The sequence below is a fragment of the Amia ocellicauda genome, unplaced genomic scaffold (assembly GCF_036373705.1).
Source record: "Amia ocellicauda isolate fAmiCal2 unplaced genomic scaffold, fAmiCal2.hap1 HAP1_SCAFFOLD_65, whole genome shotgun sequence".
NCBI lineage: Eukaryota > Metazoa > Chordata > Actinopteri > Amiiformes > Amiidae > Amia > Amia ocellicauda.
In genome coordinates, this window is record NW_027102995.1 from 353,565 (window position 1) to 365,000 (window position 11,436).

General features: G+C 43.5%; 9 non-coding genes and 1 pseudogene across 9 annotated transcripts; all 10 read left to right on the forward strand.

The window, feature by feature from the left end:
• Window positions 1-546: 546 nt before the first annotated feature.
• LOC136741227 (5S ribosomal RNA) lies at window positions 547-665 on the forward strand. Its single transcript, XR_010813971.1, has one exon. It is a non-coding gene; the product is annotated as a 5S ribosomal RNA (ribosomal RNA).
• Window positions 666-1,724: 1,059 nt separating this feature from the next.
• On the forward strand, window positions 1,725-1,843 carry LOC136740819 (5S ribosomal RNA). Its single transcript, XR_010813585.1, has one exon. It is a non-coding gene; the product is annotated as a 5S ribosomal RNA (ribosomal RNA).
• A 1,058-nt stretch (window positions 1,844-2,901) lies between these two features.
• Window positions 2,902-3,020, forward strand: LOC136740877 (5S ribosomal RNA). Its single transcript, XR_010813640.1, has one exon. It is a non-coding gene; the product is annotated as a 5S ribosomal RNA (ribosomal RNA).
• A 1,055-nt stretch (window positions 3,021-4,075) lies between these two features.
• LOC136741003 (5S ribosomal RNA) lies at window positions 4,076-4,194 on the forward strand. The gene has a single exon (XR_010813760.1). It is a non-coding gene; the product is annotated as a 5S ribosomal RNA (ribosomal RNA).
• Window positions 4,195-5,252: 1,058 nt separating this feature from the next.
• Window positions 5,253-5,371, forward strand: LOC136741008 (5S ribosomal RNA). Its single transcript, XR_010813765.1, has one exon. It is a non-coding gene; the product is annotated as a 5S ribosomal RNA (ribosomal RNA).
• Window positions 5,372-6,429: 1,058 nt separating this feature from the next.
• Window positions 6,430-6,548, forward strand: LOC136740879 (5S ribosomal RNA). Its single transcript, XR_010813641.1, has one exon. It is a non-coding gene; the product is annotated as a 5S ribosomal RNA (ribosomal RNA).
• A 1,055-nt stretch (window positions 6,549-7,603) lies between these two features.
• Window positions 7,604-7,712, forward strand: LOC136741241 (uncharacterized; annotated as a pseudogene).
• A 1,066-nt stretch (window positions 7,713-8,778) lies between these two features.
• On the forward strand, window positions 8,779-8,897 carry LOC136741211 (5S ribosomal RNA). The gene has a single exon (XR_010813955.1). It is a non-coding gene; the product is annotated as a 5S ribosomal RNA (ribosomal RNA).
• A 1,055-nt stretch (window positions 8,898-9,952) lies between these two features.
• LOC136741025 (5S ribosomal RNA) lies at window positions 9,953-10,071 on the forward strand. Its single transcript, XR_010813782.1, has one exon. It is a non-coding gene; the product is annotated as a 5S ribosomal RNA (ribosomal RNA).
• Window positions 10,072-11,137: 1,066 nt separating this feature from the next.
• On the forward strand, window positions 11,138-11,256 carry LOC136740961 (5S ribosomal RNA). Its single transcript, XR_010813719.1, has one exon. It is a non-coding gene; the product is annotated as a 5S ribosomal RNA (ribosomal RNA).
• The last annotated feature ends 180 nt before the right edge of the window (window positions 11,257-11,436 follow it).

Consider the following 11,436-nt stretch of genomic DNA (forward strand, 5'->3'; position numbering starts at 1 on the left):
TCTTACCCCCTCACCATAGTTTGTCAAATGTTTAAACAACTGAACTTATATTCAAGGTTTGTTTCTCTTCATATGTTTTACTGGTTTACATTTGTCTCAGCAACCTCAGCAAGAATGATTCTTCTGCTTTCAAAACAAAATGACAACAGGATGAATGCACACACTTGAAAATACAATACATGCAATGTTATGCATCATAGTGATGCAACCTCCTTTCAGTTTCATACTGCATGTCAATTGAAATCCTTACTGAAATGCACACCTTCTCAAGATTGCGCTTGACTGGCGTGTCAGGCACTCAATTACAGCTGTATTATCAAGACAATGTGTTCGTTTTGTAATATATAGTTCCGGTCTGGTGTGGCACCCCAGCTAACGCACAACGTTGCCACAATGTTGCCACAACGTGGCGTGTTAGCAGGGACTGTCTGCGGCGCGCTGGTGTGTCCCGGGCTTTAGAGTAGAGAGACAGTTCAACTGTAAGTTTGAACGGCAGAAACGGATATTGCCTTCCCTTTAAGTAGAGCGTCAGGGACAGCCTTCCTGCCTTACGGCCATACTAGCCTGAATACGCCCGATCTCGTCCGATCTCGGAAGCCAAGCAGTCTCGGGCCTGGTCAGTACTTGGATGGGAGACTGCCTGGGAATACCAGGTGCTGTAAGCTCTTGCACCTTTTAATAAACTAGAGGGCGACATATCACGAGTTTTAACTTTGGATACACACAATTTCATCATTATTTCAGATTTTACTTCCCCAAATACACAGGCATACAATAGATCTTGTTCTCCAACGTAAACGGTCCCTAGTAACTAGGGTACATTCGTAAATAAATTGAGCATCATGGCTAGAAGTGACTAAATGTTGCCTAATTTTTCTCATCGAGAAATGACACAATTACAGCAACACAAAAAGGAACTCCACCGGACAAAGTTCAGTGCTCACAAGGAGCCTCATTCAACACACACGGTTCCATTCCCATTCATGCAAAGCACGAAAGTGTAAAACTTGGGAACATACTTGAGAGCAAAGATCACATTCAATCTCATTCAAGGCACGGATGTGAATGCAACGGGATGAAATTACTGAAATGATGCCTGCCCTCGAACTGTGATGATGGACTACCCGACTCGCCAATAATATTGGGTTCTGGTGTATTGAAATACAGGAGCTGCTGGATTTGTGTGTTTTCTTACCCCCTCACCATAGTTTGTCAAATGTTTAAACAACTGAACTTATATTCAAGGTTTGTTTCTCTTCATATGTTTTACTGGTTTACATTTGTCTCAGCAACCTCAGCAAGAATGATTCTTCTGCTTTCAAAACAAAATGACAACAGGATGAATGCACACACTTGAAAATACAATACATGCAATGTTATGCATCATAGTGATGCAACCTCCTTTCAGTTTCATACTGCATGTCAATTGAAATCCTTACTGAAATGCACACCTTCTCAAGATTGCGCTTGACTGGCGTGTCAGGCACTCAATTACAGCTGTATTATCAAGACAATGTGTTCGTTTTGTAATATATAGTTCCGGTCTGGTGTGGCACCCCAGCTAACGCACAACGTTGCCACAACGTTTCGTGTTAGCAGGGACTGTCTGCGGCGCGCTGGTGTGTCCCGGACTTTAGAGTAGAGAGACAGTTCAACTGCAAGTATGAGCGGCAGAAACGGATATTGCCTTCCCTTTAAGTAGAGCGTCAGGGACAGCCTCCCTGGCTTACGGCCATACTAGCCTGAATACGCCCGATCTCGTCCGATCTCGGAAGCTAAGCAGGCTCGGGCCTGGTCAGTACTTGGATGGGAGACCGCCTGGGAATACCAGGTGCTGTAAGCTTTTGCATCTTTTACACACCAGAGGGCGACAAATCACGAGTTTTAACTTTGGATACACGCAATTTCATCATTATTTCACATTTGACTTCCCCAAATACACAGGCATACAATAGATCTTGTTCTCCAACGTAAACGGTCCCTAGTAACTAGGGTACATTCGTAAATAAATTGAGCATCATGGCTAGAAGTGACTAAATGTTGCCTAATCTTTCTCATCGAGAAATGACACAATTACAGCAACACAAAAAGGAACTCCACCGGACAAAGTTCAGTGCTCACAAGGAGCCTCATTCAACACACACGGTTCCATTCCCATTCATGCAAAGCACGAAAGTGTAAAACTTGGGAACATACTTGAGAGCAAAGATCACATTCAATCTCATTCAAGGCACGGATGTGAATGCAACGGGATGAAATTACTGAAATGATGCCTGCCCTCGAACTGTGATGATGGACTACCCGACTCGCCAATAATATTGGGTTCTGGTGTATTGAAATACAGGAGCTGCTGGATTTGTGTGTTTTCTTACCCCCTCACCATAGTTTGTCAAATGTTTAAACAACTGAACTTATATTCAAGGTTTGTTTCTCTTCATATGTTTTACTGGTTTACATTTGTCTCAGCAACCTCAGCAAGAATGATTCTTCTGCTTTCAAAACAAAATGACAACAGGATGAATGCACACACTTGAAAATACAATACATGCAATGTTATGCATCATAGTGATGCAACCTCCTTTCAGTTTCATACTGCATGTCAATTGAAATCCTTACTGAAATGCACACCTTCTCAAGATTGCGCTTGACTGGCGTGTCAGGCACTCAATTACAGCTGTATTATCAAGACAATGTGTTCGTTTTGTAATATATAGTTCCGGTCTGGTGTGGCACCCCAGCTAACGCACAACGTTGCCACAACGTTTCGTGTTAGCAGGGACTGTCTGCGGCGCGCTGGTGTGTCCCGGGCTTTAGAGTAGAGAGACAGTTCAACTGTAAGTATGAACGGCAGAAACGGATATTGCCTTCCCTTTAAGTAGCGCGTCAGGGACAGCCTCCCTGGCTTACGGCCATACTAGCCTGAATACGCCCGATCTCGTCCGATCTCGGAAGCTAAGCAGGCTCGGGCCTGGTCAGTACTTGGATGGGAGACCCCCTGGGAATACCAGGTGCTGTAAGCTTTTGCATCTTTTACACACCAAAGGGCGACAAATCACGAGTTTTAACTTTGGATACACGCAATTTCATCATTATTTCAGATTTGACTTCCCCAAATACACAGGCATACAATAGATCTTGTTCTCCAACGTAAACGGTCCCTAGTAACTAGTGTACATTCGTAAATAAATTGAGCATCATGGCTAGAAGTGACTAAATGTTGCCTAATCTTTCTCATCGAGAAATGACACAATTACACCAACACAAAAAGGAACTCCACCGGACAAAGTTCAGTGCTCACAAGGAGCCTCATTCAACACACACGGTTCCATTCCCATTCATGCAAAGCACGAAAGTGTAAAACTTGGGAAAATACTTGAGAGCAAAGATCACATTCAATCTCATTCAAGGCACGGATGTGAATGCAACGGGATGAAATTACTGAAATGATGCCTGCCCTCGAACTGTGATGATGGACTACCCGACTCGCCAATAATATTGGGTTCTGGTGTATTGAAATACAGGAGCTGCTGGATTTGTGTGTTTTCTTACCCCCTCACCATAGTTTGTCAAATGTTTAAACAACTGAACTTATATTCAAGGTTTGTTTCTCTTCATATGTTTTACTGGTTTACATTTGTCTCAGCAACCTGTTGAATGATTCTTCTGCTTTCAAAACAAAATGACAACAGGATGAATGTACACACTTGAAAATACAATACATGCAATGTTATGCATCATAGTGATGCAACCTCATTTCAGTTTCATACTGCATGTCAATTGAAATCCTTACTGAAATGCACACCTTCTCAAGATTGCGCTTGACTGCCGTGTCAGGCACTCAATTACAGCTGTTTTATCAAGACAATGTGTTCGTTTTGTAAAATATAGTTCCGGTCTGGTGTGGCACCCCAGCTAACGCACAACGTTGCCACAACGTTTCGTGTTAGCAGGGACTGCCTGCGGCGCGCTGGTGTGTCCCGGACTTTAGAGTAGAGAGACAGTTCAACTGCAAGTATGAGCGGCAGAAACGGATATTGCCTTCCCTTTAAGTAGAGCGTCAGGGACAGCCTCCCTGGCTTACGGCCATACTAGCCTGAATACGCCCGATCTCGTCCGATCTCGGAAGTCAAGCAGGCTTGGGCCTGGTCAGTACTTGGATGGGAGACCGCCTTGGAATACCAGGTGCTGTAAGCTTTTGCATCTTTTACACACCAGAGGGCGACAAATCACGAGTTTTAACTTTGGATACACGCAATTTCATCAATATTTCAGATTTTACTTCCCCAAATACACAGGCATACAATAGATCTTGTTCTCCAACGTAAACGGTCCCTAGTAACTAGGGTACATTCGTAAATAAATTGAGCATCATGGCTAGAAGTGACTAAATGTTGCCTAATCTTTCTCATCGAGAAATGACACAATTACAGCAACACAAAAAGGAACTCCACCGGACAAAGTTCAGTGCTCACAAGGAGCCTCATTCAACACACACGGTTCCATTCCCATTCATGCAAAGCACGAAAGTGTAAAACTTGGGAACATACTTGAGAGCAAAGATCACATTCAATCTCATTCAAGGCACGGATGTGAATGCAACGGGATGAAATTACTGAAATGATGCCTGCCCTCGAACTGTGATGATGGACTACCCGACTCGCCAATAATATTGGGTTCTGGTGTATTGAAATACAGGAGCTGCTGGATTTGTGTGTTTTCTTACCCCCTCACCATAGTTTGTCAAATGTTTAAACAACTGAACTTATATTCAAGGTTTGTTTCTCTTCATATGTTTTACTGGTTTACATTTGTCTCAGCAACCTCAGCAAGAATGATTCTTCTGCTTTCAAAACAAAATGACAACAGGATGAATGCACACACTTGAAAATACAATACATGCAATGTTATGCATCATAGTGATGCAACCTCCTTTCAGTTTCATACTGCATGTCAATTGAAATCCTTACTGAAATGCACACCTTCTCAAGATTGCGCTTGACTGGCGTGTCAGGCACTCAATTACAGCTGTATTATCAAGACAATGTGTTCGTTTTGTAATATATAGTTCCGGTCTGGTGTGGCACCCCAGCTAACGCACAACGTTGCCACAACGTTTCGTGTTAGCAGGGACTGTCTGCGGCGCGCTGGTGTGTCCCGGACTTTAGAGTAGAGAGACAGTTCAACTGCAAGTATGAGCGGCAGAAACGGATATTGCCTTCCCTTTAAGTAGAGCGTCAGGGACAGCCTCCCTGGCTTACGGCCATACTAGCCTGAATACGCCCGATCTCGTCCGATCTCGAAAGCTAAGCAGGCTCGGGCCTGGTCAGTACTTGGATGGGAGACCGCCTGGGAATACCAGGTGCTGTAAGCTTTTGCATCTTTTACACACCAGAGGGCGACAAATCACGAGTTTTAACTTTGGATACACGCAATTTCATCATTATTTCACATTTGACTTCCCCAAATACACAGGCATACAATAGATCTTGTTCTCCAACGTAAACGGTCCCTAGTAACTAGGGTACATTCGTAAATAAATTGAGCATCATGGCTAGAAGTGACTAAATGTTGCCTAATCTTTCTCATCGAGAAATGACACAATTACAGCAACACAAAAAGGAACTCCACCGGACAAAGTTCAGTGCTCACAAGGAGCCTCATTCAACACACACGGTTCCATTCCCATTCATGCAAAGCACGAAAGTGTAAAACTTGGGAACATACTTGAGAGCAAAGATCACATTCAATCTCATTCAAGGCACGGATGTGAATGCAACGGGATGAAATTACTGAAATGATGCCTGCCCTCGAACTGTGATGATGGACTACCCGACTCGCCAATAATATTGGGTTCTGGTGTATTGAAATACAGGAGCTGCTGGATTTGTGTGTTTTCTTACCCCCTCACCATAGTTTGTCAAATGTTTAAACAACTGAACTTATATTCAAGGTTTGTTTCTCTTCATATGTTTTACTGGTTTACATTTGTCTCAGCAACCTCAGCAAGAATGATTCTTCTGCTTTCAAAACAAAATGACAACAGGATGAATGCACACACTTGAAAATACAATACATGCAATGTTATGCATCATAGTGATGCAACCTCCTTTCAGTTTCATACTGCATGTCAATTGAAATCCTTACTGAAATGCACACCTTCTCAAGATTGCGCTTGACTGGCGTGTCAGGCACTCAATTACAGCTGTATTATCAAGACAATGTGTTCGTTTTGTAATATATAGTTCCGGTCTGGTGTGGCACCCCAGCTAACGCACAACGTTGCCACAACGTTTCGTGTTAGCAGGGACTGTCTGCGGCGCGCTGGTGTGTCCCGGGCTTTAGAGTAGAGAGACAGTTCAACTGTAAGTATGAACGGCAGAAACGGATATTGCCTTCCCTTTAAGTAGCGCGTCAGGGACAGCCTCCCTGGCTTACGGCCATACTAGCCTGAATACGCCCGATCTCGTCCGATCTCGGAAGCTAAGCAGGCTCGGGCCTGGTCAGTACTTGGATGGGAGACCCCCTGGGAATACCAGGTGCTGTAAGCTTTTGCATCTTTTACACACCAAAGGGCGACAAATCACGAGTTTTAACTTTGGATACACGCAATTTCATCATTATTTCAGATTTGACTTCCCCAAATACACAGGCATACAATAGATCTTGTTCTCCAACGTAAACGGTCCCTAGTAACTAGTGTACATTCGTAAATAAATTGAGCATCATGGCTAGAAGTGACTAAATGTTGCCTAATCTTTCTCATCGAGAAATGACACAATTACACCAACACAAAAAGGAACTCCACCGGACAAAGTTCAGTGCTCACAAGGAGCCTCATTCAACACACACGGTTCCATTCCCATTCATGCAAAGCACGAAAGTGTAAAACTTGGGAAAATACTTGAGAGCAAAGATCACATTCAATCTCATTCAAGGCACGGATGTGAATGCAACGGGATGAAATTACTGAAATGATGCCTGCCCTCGAACTGTGATGATGGACTACCCGACTCGCCAATAATATTGGGTTCTGGTGTATTGAAATACAGGAGCTGCTGGATTTGTGTGTTTTCTTACCCCCTCACCATAGTTTGTCAAATGTTTAAACAACTGAACTTATATTCAAGGTTTGTTTCTCTTCATATGTTTTACTGGTTTACATTTGTCTCAGCAACCTGTTGAATGATTCTTCTGCTTTCAAAACAAAATGACAACAGGATGAATGTACACACTTGAAAATACAATACATGCAATGTTATGCATCATAGTGATGCAACCTCATTTCAGTTTCATACTGCATGTCAATTGAAATCCTTACTGAAATGCACACCTTCTCAAGATTGCGCTTGACTGCCGTGTCAGGCACTCAATTACAGCTGTTTTATCAAGACAATGTGTTCGTTTTGTAAAATATAGTTCCAGTCTGGTTTGGCACCCCAGCTGACGCACAACGTTGCCACAACGTTTCATGTTAGCAGGGACTGTCTGCGGCGCGCTGGTGTGTCCCGGACTTTAGAGTAGAGAGACAGTTCATTTGCAAGTATGAGCGGCAGAAACGGATATTGCCTTCCCTTTAAGTAGAGCGTCAGGGACAGCCTCCCTGGCTTACGGCCATACTAGCCTGAATACGCCCGATCTCGGAAGCTAAGCAGGCTCGGGCCTGGTCAGTACTTGGATGGGAGACCGCCTGGGAATACCAGGTGCTGTAAGCTTTTGCATCTTTTACACACCAGAGGGCGACAAATCACGAGTTTTAACTTTGGATACACGCAATTTCATCATTATTTCAGATTTGACTTCCCCAAATACACAGGCATACAATAGATCTTGTTCTCCAACGTAAACGGTCCCTAGTAACTAGGGTACATTCGTAAATAAATTGAGCATCATGGCTAGAAGTGACTAAATGTTGCCTAATCTTTCTCATCGAGAAATGACACAATTACAGCAACACAAAAAGGAACTCCACCAGACAAAGTTCAGTGCTCACAAGGAGCCTCATTCAACACACACGGTTCCATTCCCATTCATGCAAAGCACGAAAGTGTAAAACTTGGGAACATACTTGAGAACAAAGATCACATTCAATCTCATTCAAGGCACGGATGTGAATGCAACGGGATGAAATTACTGAAATGATGCCTGCCCTCGAACTGTGATGATGGACTACCCGACTCGCCAATAATATTGGGTTCTGGTGTATTGAAATACAGGAGCTGCTGGATTTGTGTGTTTTCTTACCCCCTCACCATAGTTTGTCAAATGTTTAAACAACTGAACTTATATTCAAGGTTTGTTTCTCTTCATATGTTTTACTGGTTTACATTTGTCTCAGCAACCTGTTGAATGATTCTTCTGCTTTCAAAACAAAATGACAACAGGATGAATGCACACACTTGAAAATACAATACATGCAATGTTATGCATCATAGTGATGCAACCTCCTTTCAGTTTCATACTGCATGTCAATTGAAATCCTTACTGAAATGCACACCTTCACAAGATTGCGCTTGACTGGCGTGTCAGGCACTCAATTACAGCTGTATTATCAAGACAATGTGTTCGTTTTGTAAAATATAGTTCCGGTCTGGTGTGGCACCCCAGCTAACGCACAACGTTGCCACAATGTTGCCACAACGTGGCGTGTTAGCAGGGACTGTCTGCGGCGCGCTGGTGTGTCCCGGGCTTTAGAGTAGAGAGACAGTTCAACTGTAAGTATGAACGGCAGAAACGGATATTGCCTTCCCTTTAAGTAGAGCGTCAGGGACAGCTTCCCTGGCTTACGGCCATACTATCCTGAATACGCCCGATCTCGTCAGATCTCGGAAGCTAAGCAGGCTCGTGCCTGGTCAGTACTTGGATGGGAGACCGCCTGGGAATACCAGGTGCTGTAAGCTTTTGCATCTTTTACACTCCAGAGGGCGACAAATCACGAGTTTTAACTTTGGATACACGCAATTTCATCATTATTTCAGATTTGACTTCCCCAAATACACAGGCATACAATAGATCTTGTTCTCCAACGTAAACGGTCCCTAGTAACTAGGGTACATTCGTAAATAAATTGAGCATCATGGCTAGAAGTGACTAAATGTTGCCTAATCTTTCTCATCGAGAAATGACACAATTACAGCAACACAAAAAGGAACTCCACCGGACAAAGTTCAGTGCTCACAAGGAGCCTCATTCAACACACACGGTTCCATTCCCATTCATGCAAAGCACGAAAGTGTAAAACTTGGGAACATACTTGAGAGCAAAGATCACATTCAATCTCATTCAAGGCACGGATGTGAATGCAACGGGATGAAATTACTGAAATGATGCCTGCCCTCGAACTGTGATGATGGACTACCCGACTCGCCAATAATATTGGGTTCTGGTGTATTGAAATACAGGAGCTGCTGGATTTGTGTGTTTTCTTACCCCCTCACCATAGTTTGTCAAATGTTTAAACAACTGAACTTATATTCAAGGTTTGTTTCTCTTCATATGTTTTACTGGTTTACATTTGTCTCAGCAACCTGTTGAATGATTCTTCTGCTTTCAAAACAAAATGACAACAGGATGAATGCACACACTTGAAAATACAATACATGCAATGTTATGCATCATAGTGATGCAACCTCCTTTCAGTTTCATACTGCATGTCAATTGAAATCCTTACTGAAATGCACACCTTCTCAAGATTGCGCTTGACTGGCGTGTCAGGCACTCAATTACAGCTGTTTTATCAAGACAATGTGTTCGTTTTGTAATATATAGTTCCGGTCTGGTGTGGCACCCCAGCTAACGCACAACGTTGCCACAACGTTTCGTGTTAGCAGGGACTGTCTGCGGCGTGCTGGTGTGTCCCGGACTTTAGAGTAGAGAGACAGTTCAACTGCAAGTATGAGCGGCAGAAACGGATATTGCCTTCCCTTTAAGTAGAGCGTCAGGGACAGCCTCCCTGGCTTACGGCCATACTAGCCTGAATACGCCCGATCTCGTCTGATCTCGGAAGCTAAGCAGGCTCGGGCCTGGTCAGTACTTGTATGGGAGACCACCTGGGAATACCAGGTGCTGTAAGCTTTTGCATCTTTTACACACCAGAGGGCGACAAATCACGAGTTTTAACTTTGGATACACGCAATTTCATCATTATTTCAGATTTGACTTCCCCAAATACACAGGCATACAATAGATCTTGTTCTCCAACGTAAACGGTCCCTAGTAACTAGGGTACATTCGTAAATAAATTGAGCATCATGGCTAGAAGTGACTAAATGTTGCCTAATCTTTCTCATCGAGAAATGACACAATTACAGCAACACAAAAAGGAACTCCACCGGACAAAGTTCAGTGCTCACAAGGAGCCTCATTCAACACACACGGTTCCATTCCCATTCATGCAAAGCACGAAAGTGTAAAACTTGGGAACATACTTGAGAGCAAAGATCACATTCAATCTCATTCAAGGCACGAATGTGAATGCAACGGGATGAAATTACTGAAATGATGCCTGCCCTCGAACTGTGATGATGGACTACCCGACTCGCCAATAATATTGGGTTCTGGTGTATTGAAATACAGGAGCTGCTGGATTTGTGTGTTTTCTAACCCCCTCACCATAGTTTGTCAAATGTTTAAACAACTGAACTTATATTCAAGGTTTGTTTCTCTTCATATGTTTTACTGGTTTACATTTGTCTCAGCAACCTGTTGAATGATTCTTCTGCTTTCAAAACAAAATGACAACAGGATGAATGCACACACTTGAAAATACAATACATGCAATGTTATGCATCATAGTGATGCAACCTCCTTTCAGTTTCATACTGCATGTCAATTGAAATCCTTACTGAAATGCACACCTTCTCAAGATTGCGCTTGACTGGCGTGTCAGGCACTCAATTACAGCTGTTTTATCAAGAGAATGTGTTCGTTTTGTAATATATAGTTCCGGTCTGGTGTGGCACCCCAGCTAACGCACAACGTTGCCACAATGTTGCCACAACGTGGCGTGTTAGCAGGGACTGTCTGCGGCGCGCTGGTGTGTCCCGGGCTTTAGAGTAGAGAGACAGTTCAACTGTAAGTATGAACAGCAGAAACGGATATTGCCTTCCCTTTAAGTAGAGCGTCAGGGACAGCCTTCCTGGCTTACGGCCATACTAGCCTGAATACGCCCGATCTCGTCCGATCTCGGAAGCCAAGCAGGCTCGGGCCTGGTCAGTACTTGGATGGGAGACCGCCTGGGAATACCAGGTGCTGTAAGCTTTTGCATCTTTTACACACCAGAGGGCGACAAATCACGAGTTTTAACTTTGGATACACGCAATTTCATCATTATTTCAGATTTGACTTCCCCAAATACACAGGCATACAATAGATCTTGTTCTCCAACGTAAACGGTCCCTAGTAACTAGGGTACATTCGTAAATAAATTGAGCATCATGG